Raw genomic sequence first — 9,497 nt, forward strand, 5'->3', positions numbered from 1 at the left:
GTGAATTGCGGCGGTGCCACCTACTGTTCAAATGTGGAATTGCATCCGGTGCGTGTGTTCCAAGTCCAAGGAGCGTTTTGTCGATTTAAGGACATTATCACGTACACCAAGTGCACGCAGGGTTTGAGGAGGGCAGAAAAAGCATCAGGTCTCTTGGGTTCTGAGCCACCATGGTAGCACTGGGAATCAAACTTGACTCCTCTGGAAGAAGAATCTGTGGTCTTAAAACTACCCACAATTTCCACTCTATGTTGTCTTCATGTCTGAAGGTTTTTTTTTTTTTCTTTTTTTCGGAGCTGGGGACCGAACCCAGGGCCTTGCACTTGCTAGGCAAGTGCTCTACCACTGAGCTAAATCCCCAACCCCGATGGCTCTCCTCTTTATACATTGAGGCAGAGTCTCTCCATTGAGCCCAGTTGACTATCAGGTAATAGCTACCCAGCTTGTTCTGAAGAATCCCTTGTCTCTGCTTCTGAGACCTGGATTCATGGGCAGGCCGCCATGTTCACCTAGGGATGCTGGGCGTTGTGTTAGAATGGTGGCTCATATCTGGACAGATCATACCAGGCCAGCACAGCTCCAGGAGAAGAGGGTTTATTGGTGTGGGAAGGGGGGAAGAGAAGAGGATGAAGGGGGCAATGAAGAAGAAAAAAAGAGTGAGGGGTTGAGAGGCTCTGCCTTTTATTAGGGCCATGACATAATCACACGCACCACCTTGCACAGGTAAGGCGCAGGCAGGTAAAATGGATGTTGGGAAGGCGTGACAGTTGCCGTGGCAACAGATGCTTGTATCCCTGTCACCTAGGAATGACGTCATTGGATTCGGAGGTTGTTGGTCGCTTTTGGTGCCAACACTGAGGATTCCATATGAGGTCCTCACCTCTTTTCCCATGGAGCCATTCTCTCCTGTTCTAGATTTAGATTTTTTTAAAAAAATATTTCTTTATTTTATGTGTATAAATGCTCTATCCGCATGTATGTCTGCACGCCAGAAGAGGGTATCAGATCCCACTATAGACCCTCATGAGCCACCATGTGGGTGCTGGGAACTGACCTCAGGATTTCTGGAAGAGCAGCCAGTGCTCTTAACCTCTGAGTCATCTCTCCAGCCCTCTACATCTACAATTCTTGACAGTTCTTTTCCTTCTGCACTTTGAACATCCACCGTTTCCTCCCCCACCCATAGATTCTGGTGGGAAATGGGCTTTCATTTGAATTCTTGTTCCCTTAGGAGTGACTCCAGATGCTTCTCAGTTTCCCCTTAGCTGTTGGTTACCAGAGTTAGCGGTGCCTCTGGGCATGGATTCCTTTAGCCAGAGCCTCTGCATTGCCCTTGGGTCTGAATCCATTTCCTTCCCCTGAGGTGAGGGGTTGGAAAGTGTGCTCAGTCAGTGGAGCCTCCATCCCTGTTCCCATGCCCAAAGGACAGAAACCCTCACTGACTGATCTCAATCGACCTCTCAGAACTGGAGGGTCTGAAGAATCCATCACAAGCATTTGCTGAGCACCGTCTGGCCCAGCGCATCCATAGCAGACAGACAGAGGTTCCACCCTAGGAAAGCTGACATCAGAAGGATGCCAATGGTCAACAGGCAAACTGAGAGTAGCAGAGACCAATCAGGGACAACGGCTGGGCGGGGGTGGGGGTGGGGGTGGATTTAGAGCAGGGATGTGGTTTAATTGGTAGAGTGCTTGTCTAGCATTCACTAGGTCCTGGGTTCAATCCCCAGCACTGCATGAAACTTAGTGGGGTGATGCCTGCCTATAATTTGAGCATCCTGGAGAAGGAGGTCATCCTTGGCTATGAAGAGGACAGCCTGAGGGACTTGAGATCCTGTCTGACACACAACCATGCACGCACGCACACACACTCACACACATTCACACACACACATTCACACACACACATACACACACACATACTCACATACACATACACACATACACACACATACACACATACACACATACACACACATACTCACATACACACACATACACACATACACACATACACACATACTCACATACACATATACACATACACACATACTCACATACACACACACTCACACACACATATATACACACACACACTCACACACACATATACACATACACACAGAGAGAGAGAGAGACAAAGAGAGAGAGACAGAGAGACTGAGACAGAGAGAGACAGAGAAAGACAGAGACACACGGAGACAGAGACATAGAGACAGGGTGGGGTGATCCTTCGGAGTTCTTTGGGTAAATGTCTCAACAGGATTTCTTCTCTGGGGAGGTAACAGTTGAGCAAGAACTGAGTGTAGTTGAAAACCTATAGCTAGGGTAGACATCGGAATGAATAGTTTTCTAGAAGTACTCAACCTTGAAGAAATCCACATAGAAAACAGTGTTTGTTTTCTGTGATTTATAGAGTTGTTCTTCTGAGGGAGCTTAACAGCCTTTGTATGACTTAGGTCACAAGCCAGTCCTGGCAAACCTGGAATGTCTCCCAGTCTTGAGTACCGCAAACAGTACACAGTAAAGACTGAGACTGCAGGGTGAGGAGCTCCTTCAGGAAACACGGAGAGCAGATCTGGGTTTCGTATGAGGAACGTGTTTTACTCTCAGAATGAAAGCTTTTGTGTAACCATCCATAAATATGCTTCTGTAAAGTGGTTTGGAGTTCCGTTCATCGAGGCTGGACCTTCCTGCTCCCTCAGAGCCTGATTACATCTTGGAGTGACCCTGGTTCTTAGATTGACCCTAGTGACTCCGTTACCCAAGTAACTGAGAACATGGATACATGGTGTCTGATGTGGGGCTGGAAGAAAAGAGGGGCCTGGACATTCCAGGACTGGAGGCAAAGAAAGCTCACCAGTAAGCAAGACTCCAGGATTTGTCAGGGACGTGGGGGATTCCAACACTTCCCCTCAGGAGTGGTCATACAGTTGTTAAAATGCTGGTTAAAAGCACTTGTTAGAAGCACAGACTGCATGTTTGCAAAATTTACAGATAAAAATAAACAAGTTCCAGAGACAAAGAATATTAGAAGGAAAAGGGATCCTCCTGCTAGGAGAGGGGAAGGAAAAAGGATTTTTCTGGTAGAAAGGGAAGTCAGGGGCTGTGGCACTTCTTTACGAAGGGATTGAGGAATGGTTGGTGATTCTGAAAAAAGGACTAATGACAGCTGGAGCTCAGAATCTCTGGCTGGAAGCTGCCTGTCAGCCTGTGCTGCCCACAGGTCACCAGCCTAGAATGGTGACACTTTCTGAGGAAGGGTGAGCGGGGCTCCCTTCTGCATAAGCTAACACAGTTGGCCAAGGATTTAGAATTCTCTTGTTTGTTTGCTTTTCTTTTCTTTTTTTAAATTAATTTTTATTTATATAAGTACACTGTAGCTGTCTTCAGACACACCAGAAGAGGGCATCAGATCCCATTACAGATGGTTGTGAGCCACCATGTGGTTGCTGGGAATTGAACTCAGGACCTCTGGAAGAGCAGTGAGTGCTCTTAACCACTGAGCCATCTCTCCAGCCCCAAATTAAATTATTTTAAAGTTTTCACCTAAAATTACTTTCAGTTCAGCTCGAGAATTTGTTATATCAAACTATCATTTGTTATATCAAAAATGGAGTAAAAACCAATGTTGAGTATGGTGGCACACACCTTTAATCCCAGCACTTAGGACGCAGAGGCAGGCAAATCTCAATGAGTTTGAGGGCAGCCAGTTTGAGGGCAGACAGAGAAACCCTGTCTTGAGAAAAAAAAAAAATAATCAAACTCTGTCAAGAAAAATAGTTTAAAAGGCTCACAAGAGCCTGCATTGTGTTATACCTCATAAAAACAAATTTTATACAATATTCCAAGCTTTGAATGCATAATCAGTAATGCGTGGACGTCAGCTTGACATCTGGAACTTGGACATTCTCTGCTGACGGGCATGTGAGGATCTGCTCTCCAGATACAGCCGAACGCACACAGTGCCTCTCCCCAACCGGTCAGTTACAAAGCGCAGCCCTAGGCACGCCAGGGGACCCCGGGGACTCCAGAAAACGCCACACGCCACATCCGGAACTTAAGCTTGACAAACAGCCCTCTAGGCAGGTCCTTTGTAGGCCTCCTTACAACCGAAACATGACAATGGTCCTGCTAAGGCCAGCAAGTGATTTCAGAAAGTTTAATATTAATCGCGTTACTAAAAATCCCTTCCTATTCACAGGGTCAAGCTGTCCTAAAATGGCACCATCCCAGAGGACCCCCGATCTGATACATGCGACCAGGACACCCAGAGACCACCAGATGACTCTAAAGGCAGATGGCACACCCATCAAAAGGAGGTGTCCCAAGAGGAGACATCTGGTAACTTGGGGAGACATCAGGGCTTTGACTCACCAAGCTGGGACTTGGAGGAAAACAACAAGGGTCACTCAGAAATGATACTGATGTGCTTGCTGACTGCATTACATGCAACCTTTACCGGTTCAGAATCCAAATGTCTTTTGTCAAAGGGACGAAGGACACACTCTGACAGATGTGTATGATTTTGCTTTGTCATGCTAAGGATTGCTTATAAAAGGCTTATGCAGAATAGGCTATGTTATACCTGTTTTGCTCAGGGCAAACACGTTAACAGGATTTCACTAGATCACGTGTTCTAGCCATTGTTTCCCCCCCCCCCCCCCCGGAGCTGGGGACCGAACCCAGGGCCTTGCGCTTGCTAGGCAAGTGCTTTACCGCTGAGCTAAATCCCCAACCCCTAGCCACTGTTATACTTGTTCTGCTGTCCTAACTTCACTGGCTTTACAATGTGTTGTGGCTCACCCACACCCGACTGTAATACCACACCAAGAAGAAGCTGCTGTACTGTGTGTCTGCATGACTGCCAACGGAACTAAAACAGTTTAGTTTCTCTGAGGTGGTTTTGTAGCCTTTGCACTCACTCACGCCTAAGTCAGTGGAAAAAGCCCTGGATATCAGTTGCTTTCTCATTACTCTGTCCAGAGACCTGACATAGCAACTCCAGGTGGGAAGGGTTCACTGTGTCGGACAGTTGGAGGCTATGGTTTATAGTAGCTGGACGGCATAGTGGCAGAAGTGATAGGGTGACTGGTCACATCGCATCCACAGTCAGAAAGCGGGGGGGGGGGGGGAGGGAGAGAGGATGGCTCTGCAGAACTTAGTTTGCTTGCCTGTGTTAGCTTCCAGGCTATTCTGTTAGGTTCCTCCCAGGGACATAGCAATGGCTTACAGCATCACCTGCCACCATTACCTGCTGCCACCAGGTGCACGTGGCCTGGTGTATAAAAGGACTGCACGACACCCCAGTTCTCTCTCTCTCTCTCTCTGTTCGGTGAGATGACAGCTATGGGAAACATCTGAGCAGAGAAAGGGGACATAAGCAGCTCTAAGTGTTAATGGGACACCAGGAGCAGGGAGTAAGGGATTGGCTGGGGCAGTCCAGATGGGAGATGGCTCCATGCTGGTAGAGATGTTCAATGGTCAGATGAAGGGCTTGACATTGTAAGTTAAATAAGTACTCTCCCTCCCTCCCTCCCTCCCTCCCTCCTTCCCTCCCTCCCTCCCTCCCTCTCTCCCTCCCTCCCTCCCTCTCTCCCTGCATCCTTTATTTCCATCCTCCCTGGCACTCTAGATGGCCTAACAAATGCTAGCCTGCAGCCACCTGACAGGGAAGCCTCTGTCTCAGCGTTTCTATTGCTGTGACAAAACACCCTGACCAAAAACCAAGTTGGGGAGAAAAGTGTTCTGTAACTTAAATCAATTCCTACTTTTAATGTGGTTTCTTAAATGCTTTAACCTCCTTCTAGCCCACCACCCACCAGAGGTAGTGAAAAAGAAAGATTATTAGGATATGGGGAAGTGGACCTGTTTAGAAATGGTTCTTTGGAAATAATCCAATCTGCGTTGTCAGGACATCAGCAGTTCAGCTCACAGGAGTCAGCAGCGGCCGCTCGATCCACTGGCAAACACTTCACAGATACACCAGCAGTCCGGTTCAGTAGAGTCAGGATAGCAAACATGAACCAGCGGTGGTGGCACGACCTGGCAGAGACAGCCAGGCCTCGGCTGAGTCAGCAAGAGTCAGGAGGAGAGACCAGGACCACCAGGGACTCCAGGAGAAGCTCTCTGCTGTGCCTCTCTCGATGAAGTGAAAATGAGCAAAGAGGCCACCAGCTGCAGACCAAGAAGTGTTTCAAAGCGACCTATGCAAGCCAGCCCTCATCGCTGTCTCTTGCGTCCTATTTATGCTCCCTCCAAACGTCACATGTCCTCCATGGGCTTTGCCTCACCATGGGTCTTGCCCCAGCATGTGAATCTGTCTTAGCAAACTCCATGTGAGTCTGTATCAACTGACATCACTCTGCTAATTGGCCCCAGTCTGTGGAAACAGCCAGAAGCCGCAGGAACCTCATGAGAAGTTCTTTGGTGAGTTGCTCTCTATGGCGTCACCACAAGTGGAGCTTGCAACACAATATAAGGCATATCGTTAGTGAAGAATCCTTTGTCACCTGTCCTTTCACGTGCTTGCTGCAGCAAAACGTCCTTTCACCTGTGTCCGCTTCAGGAAAACACTTCTTCATGGGGCTGCTTTAGCAAAACATCCTTTGACATAATTGACTTTCCAAAGAAACCAAAAGTTTCCACTTCCGTGTTCATTTAGCTTACACATCCACATTGCTGTTCATCGCTAAAGGAAGTCAGAACAGGATCTTAAACAGGGCAGGAACCTGGGGTCAGGAGCTGATGCAGAGGCCATGGAGGGGTGCTGCTTACTGCCTTGCTGCCCCTGGCTTGCTCAGCTTGCTTTTTTTTTTTTTTTTTTTTTTTTGGTTCTTTTTTTCGGAGCTGGGGACCGAACCCAGGGCCTTGCGCTTCCTAGGTAAGCGCTCTACCACTGAGCTAAATCCCCAGCCCCTCAGCTTGCTTTCTTATAGAACCCAGGGCCTCAGGACAGGAGTGGCACCATCTACAGTGAGCTGGACCTCCTACATCAGTCATCAATCAAGAAAATGCATAGGCCAGTCTGGTGAGGGAATTGAGATTCCCACTTCCAGATGACTCTGGCTCATGTCAGCCTGACAAAACAACACAGCGCCTCCATCAGATTGGCTTATGATGGATGTGGGATGACCCAGCCAACTATGGGCGGTGTCAACCCTTAGGAAGTGGTTTCGATTCTCTAAGAGAGCAGATAGTGTTAGCAATCAGGCACCTCCTTGGTCAGCTTGAGGGGTCTGGCCACAATAGGACCATCCGACACTTCCATGGCCAGCTTGAGGGACCGGTGACAGCAGGACACATCATCACTAGCTGCCAAGAGGTGACACATTTCACTGTTGCCTCGTGTTGCCTGTCCTCCTGGGGTGCATGCGCCACATTCCTGATAAAAGATCCTGTTACTCCTCTCCCCCACTTTTCCCCTCCTCCCCCATAAGCAGCCTCTGTATCCCCTCCCTTTTCCTCGAATAAAGCTCCCATGTGAGACCTGTGGCATGGTGTGACTTTATAGACCCCGCTGCTTAGATCCAACAGGTGGAGCAACTGTCTTAGGGTTTTTGTTGCTGTGGAGAGACACCTTATAATGGAAAACATTTAACTTGGGGTGTCTTACGGTTTCAGACTGAGAAACAAGACCAACATCATCTAAAGTCAAACTTAAGTTAACCAACAAGCCTGCCCCTAGCGCGAGTTTCCAAGTCACTCCCTAACAACCACCAATCAGGAGGAAAGCAGAAGTTAAGTTTATGGTTTGGCTCCCAGCACCAGCCAATCATATTAGAAGGCAATAATAGCCCCTCAATCAGATGTGTGCCAAGCTGGAAACCCCCCTTGTTTGCTTGCCTCTATAAATGCTTGCTTGAAAACTGGGCTCCAGGCTTCATTACTGCGCCGCCTGGCGGTGAGCCCGAGCTCGAGCTTGAATAAAAGACTCTAGTGCTGCTTGGTGGTCTTTTGGGGTTCGTGACCCTGAATAGGCACAACAAGAGGTTTAGTTCATTATTGTCACAGCGGGAAGCATAGCTGCGGGCAGGAAGAGGTGGTGTGGTGAGGTGGCTGCGAGTTCTATATCTGGATCTGAAGGCAGCAGGAAGAGAGACACACACTAGGCATAGCTTGTGCATTTGAGACCTCAAAGCCCACCCCCACAGTGACACACTTCCTCCAACAAGGCCATACCCGCTACTAGTACCACTTCCAATGGGTCAAGAATTCAAACACATTAGTCAATGAGGGCCATTTCTATTCAAACCACCACAGAAACTTGTGAGGAAGAAGCCAGTAAACACTGTTCCTCCAAGACCTCTGCTTCAGTTTCTGCCTCCACCTTTTTTGCCTCGGCCTTCCTCAATGGACTGTGACCCAGAATATGTGAGCCAAGGAAACACAAGTTTCTTTTGATCCTGGTCTTTATGACAGCAATAGAAGCCTGACTAGGACAGTGAGTGATTATCTTGAGTATTAATTGATACAGGAGAGCCCAGCCCACTGTGGGCGGCACCCTTCCTAGGCAGATGGCCCTGGGCTGAATAAGAAAACTAACTAAGCATGACCCTTTGAGAAAGTCAGAGAGTGAACCAGCAAAAAAATATTCCTCCATGGTGCCTGCCTTGATTTCTCCCAGTGAATGAACTATGACCTGGAAGTGCTAAGCAAATCCTTTTCTCTTGTAAGTTATTTTTTTTTGTCATGGCGCTTGTCACAGTAGCAAAAGGAAACTATGACAATATATTAACTCTTTTTCTTCTCAACGTGACCAAATTCTAAATACATAGCAATTTTGTGAAGTGCTGTGGTAGCCCACACCTTTAATCCCGGTACTGTGAGGCAGAGGCAGGCATGGCTCTGAGTTCGAGGCCAGCCTGGTCTACAGAGCAAGTTCCAGGACAGCCAGGGCTACACACAGAGACCTTAGTGAAAACCAAACCAAGCCAAACAAACAAACAAAAGAAGCAACTTGGGCTAGGGATACAGCCTGGTTGGTGGCTCCATGTGAGGTCAGAGGTCAGGACGGGCTACACAACAGCGTGTCTTTTTTCTTTTTTCTTTTTGGCAACTAACGTTTATTTCCTGTTACGGTCCAGGAGACACAGTCCCTCGTGGCAGGACGATGTGCACGGGGTGTGGAGGTGGAACTGGCTGAGCTGCTTTATCCTGGCATCTCTGTGGGTCAAGGAGCGGAGTTTGCTTAGAACACAGAAGCCTCACCTCTGTGGTGCTATGTCGACTAGCTATGTGTGCACCATGGCTGGAAGGTGCCAGGCCTTCCCTAACGGTGCTACCATTTGGGAACTGAGTGTCCAAACACACAAGACTGTAGGGAGCATTTCATAGACGGTAACGCCTGGTAAGAATCCTACCACCGAGTTAAATACCCAACCTCTGGCTAATAATAGTTAGTAATAATAAGTAATAATAATAACAACAATTATTACCTTAGTTTTGTGTGTGCATATTTGTGTGAGTGTGTCCAGTGTGTTCGTACAGATGTACGT

The sequence above is a fragment of the Rattus norvegicus genome, chromosome 1 (genome assembly GCF_021556685.1).
Source record: "Rattus norvegicus strain SHRSP/BbbUtx chromosome 1, alternate assembly SHRSP_T2T, whole genome shotgun sequence".
Classification (NCBI taxonomy): Eukaryota; Metazoa; Chordata; class Mammalia; order Rodentia; family Muridae; genus Rattus; species Rattus norvegicus.